The sequence below is a fragment of the Acomys russatus genome, chromosome X (assembly GCF_903995435.1).
Source record: "Acomys russatus chromosome X, mAcoRus1.1, whole genome shotgun sequence".
NCBI classification, from domain to species: domain Eukaryota; kingdom Metazoa; phylum Chordata; class Mammalia; order Rodentia; family Muridae; genus Acomys; species Acomys russatus.
Genome location: NC_067169.1, coordinates 18,849,073 through 18,866,374, shown reverse-complemented (window position 1 = coordinate 18,866,374; position 17,302 = coordinate 18,849,073). Strand labels below are relative to the sequence as shown.

Here is a 17,302-nt window from a genome sequence, read left to right as displayed (position 1 = left end):
AAAAAAAAAAGAAAGAAAAGAAAAGAAAACAATTATTCTATAATTAATGTATAACTGCTTAAAATGTGAATTCAGAGCTGGGTGTGGTAGCATGCACCAGCTCCTTGGATGCCCTGAAGTTTAAGAACAGCCTGGACAGCTTAACCTGCACTTGTTTCAAGTCAAACAAACATGAATCCAGGAGCAAAGAACGTACTTAAGTAACCAAGTGTTTGCCTAGCATATGCCGGGACTTAGGGTCAATAGTCTCAGCACTGCACACATTCGTAGTAGCTTCACACTCAAAATAAGAAATTGCAACACGTGACAGCATTTGAACGGCTCTGAGCATAGCTTGGTCTAGGAGCTGAGGCCCAGGGATGCATGGAGTTGGCCCGGCCTAGCTTCCTTGAGAGTGTGCATTATAGAAGCCTATGGCTTCTGAGAAACGATGTCTTCCCAGTCCTGAGAGACTGATGCACACCCTCAGGCAGTGACGCATCCAGGCTGACTTGGGTTTCTTTGTATGTTCCCTTAGTCGTCAAGGAAGCATGGAAGCTTGACCAGACCAATTGGTCTTAGACATTAATCGTGTGGACCATGTATAACTTGCAAACACTAGTGTATCCTGGCAACTACAGCTGTATTGATCCTGGCAATTGTCATTATATTCTGTTTCTAATAATGTTATAATGAGTCTGTCAGTAAAATTGTCACAGCCCCAGTCTTGCTGCGACCGCTCTAACCTGCCTGATTTAATTCCTCAAGGCCACATCAGATGACCTAGGCCAGCTATGTAAGGGCGGGAGCTTACACTGAGGCGTATGCAGGGTGTTGGCTATAGTCGCTCAGCACCTAGGCTTAGCTAAAGTGCAATGAGACTAAGGAGTGCCAATATTTAGAAGCTTATTGGGAGACTGACGAGATGGCTCACGTAAGCACAAGAACCAGAGTTTGGATCTCAATATCCAGGCAAAAAGTAGCCACCACAGCACATGCCTGTAATCGCTGCCCTGGGACAGCAGAGACAAGAGGATCCTGGGGTCTGGTGTTTAGCCGTTCAGGAATTTCCAGGGTCAGTGAAGCATCTCGTCCAAAAAAATAAGGAGGAGAGCAATAGAGAGTGATGAAAGAAGATACCCAATACCAACTACAAAAGGACCCAACACCCTGTTCTAGTTTGCTTCTCTGCTGCTGTGATAAACACCATAGCCAAGCCCTCTTCTGGCTTGCAGGAGTACATGCAAGCAGAGCACTGTATACATAATAATAAATAAATAAATCTTTTTTAAAAAACACCATAGCCAAAAGCAACATGGGGAGGGAAAGGGTTATTTGGTTTACACAGCACAGTTCACTATTGAGAGAAGCCAAGACAGGAGCCTGGAGCAGAACCTGGAGCAGAACCTGGAGCAGCGAGCATGAGGTACACTGCTTACGGGGCCGGTTTTCCAAGGCATAGCTAGGCTTGCTCTTTACAAAAACCAGGCCCACCCTGTGACGGTGTAGCACCGCCCACAGTGGGCTGGGCCCTCTTACATCAATCAGTCAAGAAAATGTCCCACAGTCTTGCCAGATGGTCAATCTGATGGAAGCAATTGACAGCCCCTCTTCCCAGCCAGGTGACTCCAGTTTACTCTTTCTCCCCCCCCCCACTCCCTCCCTCTTACATATGCAGGAATCACTAATTTCCACGAATAAGAAACTGAAGCCGATAAAGTCCCAAAGTTCCTGCTTCCCTGACTAGAGCATCTGGGCAAGCTGAGTAAAATAACTAAAGACCAAATGGACTAACTAAAGTAACCGATCTCCTGTGGTTCATCATCCCCCTTTTCAAACCCTCATTACCGAGAAACAGGGGGAGAGAGGCACAGAGGCTAAGGAAATAAATAGTTCAATCCCCAGAACCCATGTGAAATAAAAAAAAAAAAAAAAAGCTAGGCATGGTGGCACACAATTATAATCCCAGCACCTGGAAAGCAGAAACAACTGGCTCCCTGGGCTGGCCAGCCAGCCTCCCTCATTGGTGAGCTTCAAGCCAATGAGGTCCTATCTCAAAAAAAAAAAAAAAATAAGCTGGGTGACTCCTGGAGAACAACACTGGAGCTTGACCTCTGGTCTCCAAACACATACACACACAGGAAGGGGAAGAAAACTGGCCCTCTAGAAGTAGGAACTGTGACATGGCAAAGAAAAAAAAAAGTGAACTGTGCTGAGGCGAAGAAGCCCTGAGTGTGTGAGTGGGTGTGTGTCGCTGACATGGGCACAGCCATGTCAAGGAGCCTGACGTCTCAAACACATAGAAATGGCAGAGCCTTCCTGGGGTGAGGCTCGAAGAGAGAGCAAAGCTTTCCTTGGGTGCAAGTGTAGATGTTAACAGTGTGTGGGGGGAAAAATGTTCGCTCTAGTTTTCTCCTGATGATGTTTCCCGTCTGAAGACTGCCCCCCTACAGAAACTGCTCCTGCTGAGATTGCTAAACGGGCCTCCTTGTTCAGGTATATATAATAACTCCGCCTCTTAGCTTATCTGTATGTGATAAACCCACCTCCCAGTGCACTTGTATATACAATAAGCATGCTGAGTTTCTGGGGTGCTGTGGCTTCTTCATCTGAGAGCCCAGACCACCCAATCCATCTTTTCAATGTCCATGTATCTGTGAGTCTACAATTTCTTCCTTCATTTGCCACCCCAGTTTAAGTCAATCCCCGAAACTGTATGCAGGACACCTTAGTGAACTGTCTTCTGAAGGCAGCTTTGCTGAACCATCACAATCCAACCTATTTGGTAAACTCCAGTGACCCGGTTTCTTCACAGAAAGACCACTATCAAAATATGGCAGGACAGTTCCTAGGATTTCTTGAGACTATGAAACAACAGCACGAGGTTTTGGTTTTTTTGTTTGTTTGTTTGTTTGTTTTCTTTCCACCAGAAATTTGAGATGAACTTTAGCTTTGTTTTTCTAGGCAAGAGAAATATAAACTACCTTGTCACTGGTTGAATGAGGTTAGATCTTGGGGTAGTCATACATTTCTTCCTATGCTCCCAAAATGGCTTACCAGAAGAAAATCAGCATAGAGCACCTGGCTGCTCTTACGGTGTGAATATGATGTGTTCCCCCAAAGCTCATTTGTTGAAAGCTTCATCCCTAGCTGATGGCTGATGGCACGTCAGGAGTGTAATTGGATTTTTTTTGTTTTTCTTTTTTTTTTTTTAAGATTTATTTATTATGTATACAGTGCACATTAGATCACATTATAGATGGTTGTGAGCCACCATGTGGTTGCTGGGAATTGAACTCAGGACCTCTGGAAGAGCAGTCACTGCTCTTAACCACTGAGCCATCTCTCCAGCGCCCTTCACCCTCCCTTCTTCCCCCCACCCCCGCTTTTTCAAGACAGGGTTTCTCTGTGTAGCTTTGGCTGTCCCAGACTTGCTTTGTAGACCATGCTGGCCTCGAACTCACAGCGATCCACCTTCCTCTGCCTCTTGAGTGCTAGAATTAAAGGCATATGCCACCACACCTGGCTTGTAATTGGATCTTGAGGGCTCTGATGTAACCAGTGAATTACTCCACTGATAAAATCATAATTGGATGGCATTATTGAACTGTGGCAGAAGCCAGGTGGTAGGGCCTACTTAGAAGAAGAAATAAGTTGCTGAGCCTTTGAAGACTCTGTTTGGTCCCCATCCATCCAAGCATCACTCTGTCTGCTTCCTGGCCACCACGAGGTGAGCAACTTTCCCCTGACAAACCCTTTAGCCATAAGGTTTGTCTAACTAAACCAAGGCCCAGAAACAGTGGAGCTCTGAAAGCAAGAGCCAAAATAAATGTTTTCTCCATTTAAATTGTTGCTCTTGGGCATTTTGTCACAGGACTAACAAGTGGCTCCCAAACATCACATTAATATTTAAAGGCTGTTGCCACTAGTAAAGTCATCACTTAAGGCAAATATATGGGCTGGGGCTGTAGCTTAGTGGTAGAGTGCTCGCCTAGCATGTCTGAGGCCCTAGGTTCCATCCCCAATATTTTTTTGCATATTCTTTTCCTTCAATGGGAAATAAACCATTGGTGTTTTTGTCAGCAATTTTATTATGTGCTTTTTAAAAATTGGTTTTGGTTGCTTTCACAGTTCACAATACTGCTCCCAAAAAAAAAAAAAAAAAGAAAAGAAAAGAAAATTTGAAGAATATGTAACTGTCCAGTCATTCAAGATTGCTTCAAGCAGTGGGTTTTTTGTTTTTGTTTTTTTGTTTTGTTTTTTAAGGTGGTAATCAGAATTATCACCCAAAACAGAAATTATAAATGGTAGAACTACTCCAGTTTTAAAACAATAATTAAGAGGACTGTGAAGACAGGGGAAGAATGTGACTTTGGTTGCAGGATATGCTGACAACAGCTAAGGGTGAAGATGCCAATGTCTGCAGCTTCATCTACTAAAGGGCATTCGGTTATTGAAAATGTCCCTGGACTACATGATTTCCAAAATTAGGTCTCTTCTGAGAACTGCGAACTGTGAAAGAAATCAAAACCATTTTTTTTTTCTTGTTAAAAAAAAGCCACATAATGAAACTGCTGATAAAAAACACTAATGATTTCTTACACAGTGGAGGAAAAAATATCCAAAAAAAAAAGAGCAGTTTTCTGAGCCTGTGAGGTGACAGTGTACTGGTGGTTGCTTCTCACCTTTGCTGGATTTGGCATTTGTGTAGTTATTTGGTGACATGGTCTCAGCACTACGGCAGCTTCTCTTTCCTCTAAACTGAATTTGGTGAGGAATAAGTGGGAACCCTCAGCAATGCAGGACCCACCATCACCTGTCCAGGGGAGCATGACTGGGGACATAGTTGACCTCACAGCCATCAAAAAAGAACTTTTTCGCCGGGCAGTGGTGGCGCACGCCTTTAATCCCAGCACTCAGGAGGCAGAGGCAGGTGGATCACTGTGAATTCAAGGCCAGCCTGGTCTACAGAGTGAGTCCAGGATAGTCAAGGCTACACAGAGAAACCCTGTCTCGAAAAACCAGAGAGAGAGAAGGAGAGAGAGAGAGAGAGAGAGAGAGAGAGAGAGAGAGAGAGCATTTCCTGAGCTAGTAGGTCTTCAAATCCATCTGTACTAAATTGGGTGACACTCCACTTCTTTGAGGCGTGGCCAGAGAACTTGACCTTGGCTCTACAAAGGGCTGCAGTCACATATATCTTATTCTTCGGCTTGGTGCGGATGGACACAATGACTTGACCAGTGTGAACCCTGACGACTGTACCCTGGAGCTTCCTAAAGGCACTCACATACCTGTCTGTAACCTAGACTGGGGTTAGCAGAGACTGGAGACATGAATAACTAACTAGCAGTAAATTTGTCTCCAAGGTCCCTTAGGCAACCCATATATGCAACAGGCTGGGCACACTACCAAGGAAGATGCTCTTTGTAACCACTGCACACCAGGCCCCCATGGGATTGCTTCCCTTTTGAGATAGTCTCCCTCTGTAGCCCACAGTGGCCTTGAGACCACTGCCTCAACTCATTAAATGCTATAGATCAAAAGCATGCACCACCATACACAGAAAGAATGCGTAGCAGGGTCCTTATGCTGCCCTCCACAAGAATGTAACTCACACTACATAGGAAAACATAAGTCAAACTGTATGATTAGAAGCAACAAAAAAATAATAATCCTCACTAATTTTTAAAGGTAGCTTTATAGTTCCAAATACTTAGGCCAGGTGTGGTGATGCATGCCTTTAATCCCAACAATCAGGAGGCAGAAGCAGGTAGATCTCGGTGAGTTGCAGAACAGCCAGCCAGGGCTATATTACATAGTGAGACTCTGTGAAAAACAAACAAACAAACAACAACAACAAACAAACATCCAGGAGTCACAATCTCAGCATTGAGGAAGATGAAACAGGAAAATCAGGAGTTCAGGGGAAGTCTAGTCTACATAGAAGGACTCTGTCACAAAAAATAAAGCCAGCCCAGCTGGTCATGGTGATGCATGCTTTTAATGCCAGCACTGAGGAGACAGAGGCAGGGAAATGTCTATGAGTTTGAGGCCAGCCTGGTTTACAGAATAAGTTCAAGGGCAGCCAGGGATACAGAGAGGAACCTTGTCTCAAAAACAGCAACAACAACAACAACAATAATAATAATGCCACTTAATTGTGTGCAGCTAGCTTCTTGTCTGGAAATGAGACTGAAAACAAAACATTGTAGCAAACAATCATAATTTTTTAACGTTGGTAAGATATTGTGTATGTAAAATGTCTTCACTATTAATGACCCATTGTTTCATGATGCCAATATTATTTTTTTAAAAAATAAAACCAAGCTTGGTGTGGTAACACACACTTTTAATCCCAGCCATTGGCAGATCTTTATGAGTTCTGGGCCAGCCAAGCTACACAGTGAGACACAAATTGAAATCAATTATGCTTTGTGTTGTGTGGTATTGACCAGAGAAGACTGCTCAGACATGGGTTTAAACCAATAGAAAGTCTTTGTTAATGGACCGGTGACTACATTTGGTGTTTGGGATCCCATTGGAGCTCTGAAACTTCTCAGGGTGAGCTTTTTTAAGCACAAAAACCATGTTCTGGGTTGACATACATCAGTTAACAAAAACAGTTAGGCAGAAGCTGAACTAAAGAAGTGGAGAAGCAAGTTAGTACATTTAGAAACTTGCCCAGAGCTGTGGGCTTTGATGAATTAGGCCTTTGTTTTGGTTTTGGCAGGTGGTGCCTTCTACGTGCTGAGCTTTACGTGCTGGACAGTACATGCATCATGGAGCGAGTTATGCTAAGATCTCGGGCCTGCTAAGTCTGGGTCCAGTTACACTTTAATCATGAAATTAAACTAGGAACTTTCTGCGTGAGGTAGTGGACACTTGCAATTCCAACTCCTGAGGATGCTACAGCAGGAGAATTACATGAGCCCCTTAAGTTGGAAGCCAGCCTAGGCATAAGAGAAAAACCCTGTCTCAAAAACCAACGATGAGAGGTTGAGCACTACCATTGAAACATATTCCACAGTATTTTTTTTTTCAGCTTGAGATTATTTTTGTTTGGTTGGTTGGGTTTTTTTCTCTCAGAACTAACATGACACATGTATGAGTTATCTGTATAAAATAGAAAGGAGTAAATATGTATATAACAGAACATGTCCACAAAGTTGCATCATTTATATTCATTTTGTCATATACAGACTTCTATGAAGGTGGTTTGCCTTCAGAGAGGGGTCATCTTAGCTCATGGTGGCCTCAAAATATCTGTGTCACCCAGACTAATCTTTAGTTCATGATTCCCCTGACTCGGCCTCCAAACAGCACCACATCTCCCTTGAATGCTTGTCATTTCTGTGTCATTTAAGTTCCCTTGATTTCAATAAATTTAGGAAATGTTTGAAAATAGAGGTCTGGGAAGCTAGCTCAGCTGGTAAGCAGTTTGCCACTTGAGCTTGAAGTTGAGGATGAGCCGCAGCAAAAGCTAGGGACGGCAGTAGGAGCTTGTGAGGGCACTCGTGAGAAGGTGGTGGCCCCGGAGGGTTCCCGGAACTCACTAGTCAGCCAGCAGAGTCTAGTTGCTGATCCTCAGGTGCCAGGGAGGGAGAGCCTGTCTTAAAAAAAAAGCCAAAAACAAAAAAACAAAACAAAACAAAACAAAACAAAAACAAGGTATACAGCTGCTGAGGTAAAACAGACGAGGTCGAGCTCTGCCCGGAGCTGGAAACCATCCAGATGCTCTTCAGTGGGTAACTGGCTAAACAAACTGTGCGCAGTGGAATTCAAAAGAATGAAATATCGGTATGCTCAACAACTTGGATGAAACTCAAGGGAAAAAGAAATTCAGCAAAATCCCGCCAAGTGAAGCGCTCTCAAAGAGTAGCAGACGGTATCAAAAAGACGAAAGTGGAGTGGGGAAGGGCTGCAGAGGCTTTGGGCAAAGAAGAAGGTGTGGAGACACAATGGAGATTGGGGGGGTGCAGGGTTATTTCTGAATCATTGTACTGTCGGTTACATGAATCCTTGCAGCTACTGAACTTCATAAAACTCAAAGTGAATCCAACAGGACTTTCATTAGATTTGTCCATTCTCTTCCTCTTTCTGTTTAAGAAGAACGTCTTGTTTATTCTTTAACAATTCCCTACAGGTAAACAATGCATCTGGATCATATCCACCGAAAACTTCCCCCCTCACTTCTTCCACTCACCCCAATATGTATTTGGTTTTTCTTTTTTTCTATTGAGCACATTAAAATCCTTGTTTTCTCTAAAACTGTCTTGCTGCAAATATCTGCATGCCTAGAGATTAGATCTGTTTGCTTCTGAGCCATTCGTTCTTCTCCAGGAAATTTGTAAAGACTCTTACTGTACTGCCTCTTTTGCAAATAGATTTTTTTTCCCTGGGTTTGTTGTCGTCCCTGATGTTGGCATAGCATAATCTACTTTATGCATTTCCTGGTGATTTACGATCAGGCTGTTTTCAGATTGTTGCTATGACAAGCAGTTCTAGTGCATGGACATCCCTGAATTTCTCCTACATTTGCATGTATGGGCAAGAATTCTAGGGGCTAGGGATGTAATTTGTTGTTAGAGTGCTTTGCCTAGCATGCTTGAGGCCCTGGAATCAATCTCCAAACACACACACACACACACACACACACACACACACACACACACACACACACAGACACACGCAAGAATGTTCGCCTTTGCTAAATTAGGACAGTAAAAAAGTAAATCAAACAATGCTTAGCCATCCTGTAGAAAGGTAAACAATGTGGTGATAAATTAGGTCAAGTCCTGAGAATCATTTGAGACCACATGAGCCACTATTGGGATACATTTCACAAATGTCAGCCTGCTGGCTCTTGTAATGATGGCTCATGGTTCTAATGACGGTATTTGGGTCAAGCTAAACAATGCAGCAGTAAGCTCACTGGCATAACCTCAGGGTCCCCGCAATTAGACACAAGGAGCCAGGCCAAGACTGCCTACACCTACCCACATGCAGGACGCTGTTCCAAGAAACAACCTGGCCTTTGCTCACAAAGCCAGGGCTCTGCAACCCCAACCAGGAGTGCATGGTTAAGAGTAAGGATGGCCTGCCTTGGGCTCCCAACCCCGAAGAGGAGCAATCCCAGGAATCTACAGTGGCAGACATCAGGCCAGAGCCCCCAGCTAGCTACATGCCTACATTGCAGATAAGAGCAGGCTTCAAAATCTGAGCGGGACAGCCTTGTGCTTACCTGTCACTGGCCCTGTTAGGAGTCTGAGACACTGACTTTCAGTGCTCTGGTAAGGCTCTCAATAACTTCCCTCTTTTCTAGAGCCACCTAGCTGAGTGAACCCAAAATGTTGTTGCAAGAAGGGAGGGGCCGGTCAGATGGCTTATGGGGTAAAAAAAAAAATGCTTACTGTCCAAACCTGAGTACCTGAGTTCAGTCCCCCCCACCCCCAGGACCCACAAGGAGACAACCGACAACCCACAAGGTGTCATCTGGCCTGTGCAAATTGTCTTCTGGTCTCTACACATGTAATGTAGTATGTATAAGTGCGTGCGTGTGTGTGTGTGTGTGTGTGTGTGTGTGTGTGTGTGTGTGTGTGTGTGTTATTGGAAATTGATGCCAGGGCCTCAAGCATGCTAGGCAAAACACTCTAACAAAAAATTACATCCCTAGCCCCTAGAAGTCTTGCCCATACATGAAAAAAAGCACACACACACACACACACACACACACACACACAAACACACACACCATTTTGATACAAGCTGAGATGCTTTATGATACAAAAAAGAAAAGAAAACGTTATCCTAAGCCTGTTTGAGGAGCCAATGAATTTTGTCTCCCTGACTCACAGTGCTCTGAGAAGGGCGGGGCCGTGCATAGAGATCCAAGGGAAACAAAGACGGGCCAAGGAGCAATCATACTCCCATAGGAGTGGTTCTGCTGCCTTGAAGCACCAAGTCCATGTTTATCCCAGAAAAGATACTACCCCACCCCCCATCCCTCCTCTATCCCGTGGCCCACGGGCCCCTCTTTTCCCTATCTAACTGCCATATTAGTTGTCTGTGATAATGGGTTTCATTATTACAGTCTCATACATGCACATGATATTTCTCGATCATATGCTCCCCTTGCCCTTTCTTGTCCCATCCCCACTGGGCGCCTTCCTCTTCCATAACTAGCCCCACTTCTGCTTTCAGAACTCCTCTCTCTCTCTCTCTCTCTCTCTCTCTCTCTCTCTCTCTCTCTCTCTCTCTCTCTCTCTCTCTCATGATCCAACGAGATGAACCAGGGCTGCTTACCGAAGCCTGGGTTGAGGGGGCATTTACAGGAGCACGGCCTTAATAAGTGGCTACACCACTGAGGAAACTGTCTGGCCCTCCCCGCCAACCATGAAGTGCACATACCTCCTCATGGAGAAGTGGGGTTCCATGAGTCCCTCCGCACTCCATAACAAGATGTTGCCCCCTCAAGTTCTGGGACTGTGTACCACCATGCAAACTGGTTTTAAATGGTATTCCTCGAAGGGGGCATGTAAATAAGATTAGCAAAGCTGAGGGCAGCTCTGCGAAGATGTGCACGACCTTTCTGCTACCCATAAGCCACTGCAGAGGTTAAAGGGCTGGGAGGGTGGGTGTCTGTTGCCTAGTCTGCTGTAGACTTCAAAACTTCAGGTCACAGCTCATCTCTCTCAGATAGCACCAGGGTCTTTCCCTAGTTAGCCGTCTAGTCCTGTGCTTTGGTAACATAACTAGCTTTCCAGCAATATTCATTTTGTGAATTAATTAAAATTTGAATTGGAGTTAATTTAATTACTCTCCTCCTGCTGTTACTTCTTCTCTCACTCCAGTCCTGTTTGGAAATGCTTTTGGCAATCTGGATTAGACAAATCTTTTGGAAGAAAGGGCTGTTTTGTGCTTTATAAAATATTTGACAGCATCCCTGACCCACCCTAGTTCCGACACATAAAAATGTCTCCCTAAAGCCAGTATGGTGGCGCACGCCTTTAATCCCAGCACTCGGGAGGCAGAGGCAGGCAGATCTCTGTGAGTTCGAGGCCAGCCTGGTCTACAAAGTGAGTCCAGGACAGCCAAGGCTACACACAGAGATACCCTGTCTTGAAAAAAAAAACATGTCTCCCTAGAAATTGCCAAGTGTCCTGTCAGGACAAAAGTCCCTGCAGTTAAGAACCACAGCTCCAGCTGTTCCTCTCTTCCTCTTCCTCTCTCTTGTTCTTTCTTGCTGTCTCAACCTCTCTCTCTCTCTCTCTCTCTCTCTCTCTCTCTCTCTCTCTCTCTCTCCTCTCTCTCTCTCTCTCTCTCTCTCTCTCTCTCTCTCTCTCTCTCTCTCTCTCTCTCGGGTGTCCCTCCTCCTTTCCTGCCCCCCATGCTTGTATAATAAACTTCTCCATAAAAAACAAAAATAAAAATAAAAGAACCACAGCTCTAGTGTCAATGTGTTTCTCATAGATTTTCCCACGTGCACCTTCATCTGGCTCTTCATCTTAAGCTTGAGTCATGATTGAACTGGAAACCCCTGAATCGTTATTCAAGATGTGCTGCTTGTGCCTGCAAGAGTTCGAGTCTCTGTGATGGAAAAGTACAATGGGTCTGCATTCTAGAGCTGTGGAAGAGGGCTTGCTACAGTGTGGACACAGGAACAAGGTGTGCTGGGATCGGGGAGGTGGGGACAACAGCAGCAGAGGCACTCTATGCTGTCCATGCTCTCAACTCTAGTTCTGCTGGTGGGGTCTTGAACCAGACATGCATCTAAGTCCAGAACTGTTGTTGGAAGCTAGGGCCTACTCCCCATCTGGCTGCTTTAGGTGGGAAAGCAGCACAGGAGTGGGGCTTTTAGGCCTCGGGGTTTTGAAGATGTTGTTGTTGTTGTTGTTGTTGTTGTTGTTGTTGTTGTTGCCCTTTCCTTGTAGGGTAATTTAGAAAGGCCAAAGAAGACAAATGAGCTCTGGCCTTTTTCTAGACAGGAGTCTGAGGGTGCTCATTAGCTCTGTTACAAGAAGCCTGGTTTATGGTAACGGGGCCACTCTTATTGACTCCACCATCTAGTCTGCCCCACTTATTAAATTGAGGTTTCAATCTTTTCATTTTTCTTTTTCCTTTTTTTTTGGGGGGGGGAGGGAGTTGTTTGTTTATTTGTTTGTTTGAAACAGGGCCTCTCTGTATAGCCTTGACTGTCCTAGACTCTCTTTGTAGACCAGGTTGGCCTCGAACTCACAGCAATGCACTTGCCTCTGCCTCCCGAGTGCTGGGATTAAAGGCGTGCGCCACCACGCCCGGCTGGTTTTAATCTTTTCAACTATCAGTTGCTTCCTATAGGTTTTCAGGGTCTACACTTGGCCACAGCATTCCATTCCTAATTTGGGGTTTGGTTCCAGTCAAGCTACCTGCTGGGAAAGTGCGTGCTGGGTTTGGAGCTGCCTTCTCTATGTGCATGCCATCAACTCATTGGTTAGAATGAATTGGAGTTTGTGATTTACATTTTCAGAATGGCATGGGGGAACTGGAGAAGTGGCCCAGCATTTAAAGGCACTTGTTGCTCTTGCAGGGGCCCTGGGTTCCCTTCCCACCACCCAGGTGGTGACTCACAACTCCAGTTTCAGCAGATGCTATGCCCTCTTCTGACCTCCGTGGGCACCAGACATGCCTGTGGTGCACAGACATACATGCAGGTAAAACACTCAAAATACAAAATAAATAAAGTTTCTTTTTTATTTAACTGTTGGAGTCTGAAGAGATGGTTCAGTGGTTAAAAGCACTTGCTGGGCAATCATGAGAGCTGAGTTAAAACCTCCTCATGCACATACGGTCTGGTCATATGTATAACCTGTCATCCCAGCACTGAGGAGGGTAAAGACAGGAGAGTCACAGGGGTCTTCTGGCTCTCAGCAAAGCCTAAAAACCACAAGCTTGAGGTTCACGAATGGAACATTCCTCAAAAGAATAAGGTATGTCCCACGAAAGCCTTCACTTACCAGGAAACTGGGACAGAGGGGAGGACATCCTATTGGGACTCTAGATGAGAGAAGCATGGGAGAATAGCAAAGTAGAAGGATCCAGGGGGTCCTAGAAACCTACAAGTAGAACATTATGATAGGCAGATTTGGGCCCAGGGGTCCCACTCAAACTAAGGCACCAGCCAAGGACAATACAGGAGGTAAACTTTAAACCCCTACCCAGATCTAGCCAATGGTCAGAACATTCTCCACAGTTGAGTGGAGAGTGGGATATGACTTTCTCACGTACTCTGGTGCCTCACATTTGACCATGTCCCCTGGAGTGGGAGACCTGGTGGCACTCAGAGGAAGGACAGCAGGATACCAAGAAGAGACTTGATACCCTATGAACATATACAGCGGGAGGAGGTCCCCCTCAGGAACAGTCATAGGGGAGGGGAATAAGGGGGAAATGGGAGGGAGGGAAGAATGGGAGGATACAAGGGATGGGATAAACATTGAGATGTAACAAGAATAAATTAATAAAAAATTATATGAAAAAAAGAGAATAAGGTAGAGAGCAATAAAGGACAATAGCCAACAGTGACCTCTGACCTCCACAAATTCATGCACCGGAACTGGTACCTGCATCTGTACATGCACACATACACGCACAATAAAACTTGAACTGTAAGATAAAATTTTCAAATAAAAAAATGTAAAAGGAAAAAAATTGACCCTCCCCTGTGTCCTCTGAAGCTTTGCCTTTTTGGAGACAAGATATGTCCTAGCAAAGGTGGACATCACTATAATGTGTGCTGTTCAGGGCCAAGCCATACCTGATGGCACTACATCCTCACTGTGGGACCCCAGCCACCATGGGGTCACAGGCTTCCCTGAGCACAGCCGCGCAGAATGGAAAAGCAGAGGTGTTGTAGGGTGGAGGCAGCTGGCAGCTGGGCTGAAATCGGAGGGCAGAGAGAACAGGGACCACTAAGAGATGCAGATGCTGGCCAAGGAAGAGAAGGGAAGGGTCATCAGGAAAGGCCACGGTGGAGTGAGCTCAGGGCGGATAAGAACACAGAGCTCCGGGGCCTCTGTTTGTTCATCTCTTAGCTAGTGGTCAAAGTAGACTCTACACTTCTGGGCTTGATGTCGGAAAAGCATGGCTCGGGATTGGGGTGTGCTTTTCTGACATCAGGCAGAAGAGCAGAGAAAGGGTGGGGGCGATGCTCACAGTGGTATTTCTACTAGATCTGCTCCCTGCCAACTGGCTGTGCCATGTTTTCTACCACAGCTTGCACTCTGTGCTCGACTGGCTGTGACTGGCTGAGAATACAGAGGGAGAACCCACGAGCCGAGGACTACAAGGAGCTTTCACAACTTAGGAAGGCAAGGAAACAAATGTTCCCCCAAGAGCATTGGTTCTCAAACCTCCTGATACTGTGAGCCTCTAATAAAGTTTCTCATGTTATGGTGACCCTCCCCCACCCAACCATTAGATGATTTTGTTGCTACTTCATAACTACAATTTTGCTACTCTTATGGATCATAATGTAAATATCTGATATGCAGGATGTCTGATACGTGATGCCTGAGAAAGGGCCACTTGACCCCCCCCCCCCAGGTTAAGAACCACTGCCCTAGGACCTCTTGAAAGAACAAGCTACAAACCTGTGAGACCGCTGTTAAAATAAGCCTTCATTAATGGTGGCACACACCGCCATTAATCCTAGCACTGGAGAGGCAGAGGCAGGCGGATCTCTATGGGTTCGAGGCCAGCCTGGTCTACAGAGCTAGTTCTAGGACAACCAAGGCTACACAGAGAAACCCTGTCTCAAAAAAAAGGAAGGAAGGAAGGGAGGGAGGAAGGGAGGAAGGAAGGAAGAAGTGTTGACCAAACTTCTCCAGACCCTGATGAAGGCCCTATGTTGAAATTCCAGCCCCTCCCCGCTCACTGCTATTGTATCACCCACAAGCTAGTAGCCAGGGCAAGGCTGTTTCTAAAGATAAACGGCCTTGTCTGGACAAACAGCTCCATGAGGGATAAGCTGCAAGCTTGCCTTTAGCTCCAGCAGTTGCAGTTACTATCCCATTCCAAACCTTGCATACAAGCCCCAAGCATCCCCTTCCCCTCCAGCAGACACCCCTTTCCTACTGCATCTGCTGTTTGAAATAAACAGTGCAGGCTTGTTGAGGTCAGTTTCTAGTCTCTTTCCTGCCTCCTGTCTCTTTAGACTGGCTCAGAAATCTAATGGTGACTATTTGTTGGTTTTGGGCCTCTAATGTTTGTTATAAATCCGCGACAGCAACAGAAAACTAATTCAGGCAGGAACAGAGGCCAATTCCCCCATCCTTCCCTGCTCCTCTCCCTCCCTCCTGGCCATCTATGTCAGAAATACCCAGCCTACCATGTGATGGTCCTGTCCCTTAATCAGCCTCAGTGGGCGAGATAGTGAGAAGGTGCTGGTCCCCAGGGGTGTGAGGAACCCAGTGTCTCATGACAGACCAGGCCTGGAATGTACCTGGAAGTCTCCACCCTATATGTCCCTCACATTGTTGCAATCCATGCATGCGCTGATGGGGGGGCGGCAATTGCTATGGAGATGTCAGCTGTAGATTCTTGTGAGGGATGACAATGACAACCTTGACCTCAAGCTTGTTCTGTGACAGATGTCATAGTCAGTGGCTACTGTGGTTTGAATGAGATGCTGTCCCCCCCCCCTAAATCTCTGGCACTTTAATTCTTGGTCTGCAGTTGGTAGTTGTTTGGGGAAGATTAAAAGAAGTGGCCTAAACCGGGCATGGTGGTGCACACCTGTAATCCCAGCACTCGGGAGGCAGAGGCAAGAGGATCGCTGTGAGTTCGAGGCCAGCCTGGTCTACAGAGCAAATACAGGACAGCCAAGGCTACACAGAGAAACCCTGTCTCGGGAGGAAAAAATGATGTGGCCTTTCTGGAGGAAGTATGTCACTGGGGGCGGGCTTTGAGGTTTCAAAAGACTCTGTGCCATTTTAAGTTAGCTCGTTCTCTCCGCTTCCTGTTTGTGGCTTGAGATGTGAGCCCTCAGCCTGCTGCTCCAGCCAGCATGCTTGCCGCCATGCTGTCCCAGCATGATGGACTCTTATCCCTCTGGAACTGTCATCCCAAAAGAACACCTTGTTTCTACAAGTTGCTTTGAGCATGATGTTTTATCAGAGCAATAGAAAAGTAAGTCAGTGGCTGGTAGGCTGTGTCCCTTCAACTTCACAAAACCTTGGGAGGAGCTTAGTACTCTGAGCCAAGGGAGGCAGGATGAACTAAGTAACTGACCCATTGTGTGGTGGCTGGGAAGATTCAGTCCAGGATCCTGTCATTCTAGCCCTGCTACGCTACATCAAACACTACAGTAAATGAATGTGGGTAAGGTTAGGTTTACAAGTTTACCCCAAAGTGTGTGACCACTTTGCCCAGTGGGTACCAGATACCCTTTATGGATGAAGAACTGGGGCTCTGAGAGAACCAAGAATTTGCTTATCATCATAAAGCCAAGCTTTTAGAAGTCCTGGTTAATGAAGGGAGTGATAAGTCCTAAGGGGAGATGAATGTCACCATCTGAGGACAAGATGGGCATGTGTCGCCCATGGCCTGGGAGATGGGAGCCCCTACCTCACTACCATTTTGGGATACAGGCTAAGCCATTCCTCAGAGCATCAGCTGCCTAAACAGAGATGAGGAAGCTCCAGGGGCAGCCAGGAAATAAAGCAAGAGACTGAACCCAAGGGAGCATGGGAAGGATGCAGGGCACCCAAACTTCATGCCTTAGGCCAGGAAAAGGGGGTTCCTGAGAGCCTCGTGAAGGAGCCCTTCACCTTGCTCCCTCTTCTCACTGCACTTTGACTATTTACTATTTTACTATTTTTTTTAAATTATGTATAAGTGTGTGTGTGTGTGTGTGTGTGTGTGTGTGTGTGTGTGCGCGCGCGCGCGTTCGTGTGTCTCATATACACATAAGTGCAGGTGCCCAGAGACCAGAGGCATCAGATTTCCCTGGAGCTGTTTGATGCAGGTGCTGGGAACTGGACTCAGGCCCTCTGAAAGAGCAGCACATACTCTTAACTACTGAGCCATCACTTCAGTACATTTTGAAACTTAGTAGCTAAACAAAATAAGCTGTAGATCCATGAGCCACATCCAAAGTGAACAGTATCGAATGCTGGACACCTCATTAGTCTCATAGGCTCCTTCCTAGCCACACCCATCCCTCCCAACAACTGAATGCACTGTGACTTTGTGATCGTCTCCTTGCCTTTCTTTGCATTATCTGCCACGGGGTAATGCAGCAGTTTTGCTTGTTTATAAACTTTGGTTAAATGGCTCACAATCATGT

At 45.9% G+C, this 17,302-nt stretch overlaps 1 non-coding gene across 1 annotated transcript; it reads right to left on the bottom strand.

Moving 5' to 3' along the window:
- Window positions 1-5,332: 5,332 nt before the first annotated feature.
- LOC127186010 (small nucleolar RNA SNORA70) lies at window positions 5,333-5,468 on the bottom strand. The gene has a single exon (XR_007830267.1). It is a non-coding gene; the product is annotated as a small nucleolar RNA SNORA70 (small nucleolar RNA).
- Window positions 5,469-17,302: the final 11,834 nt, after the last annotated feature.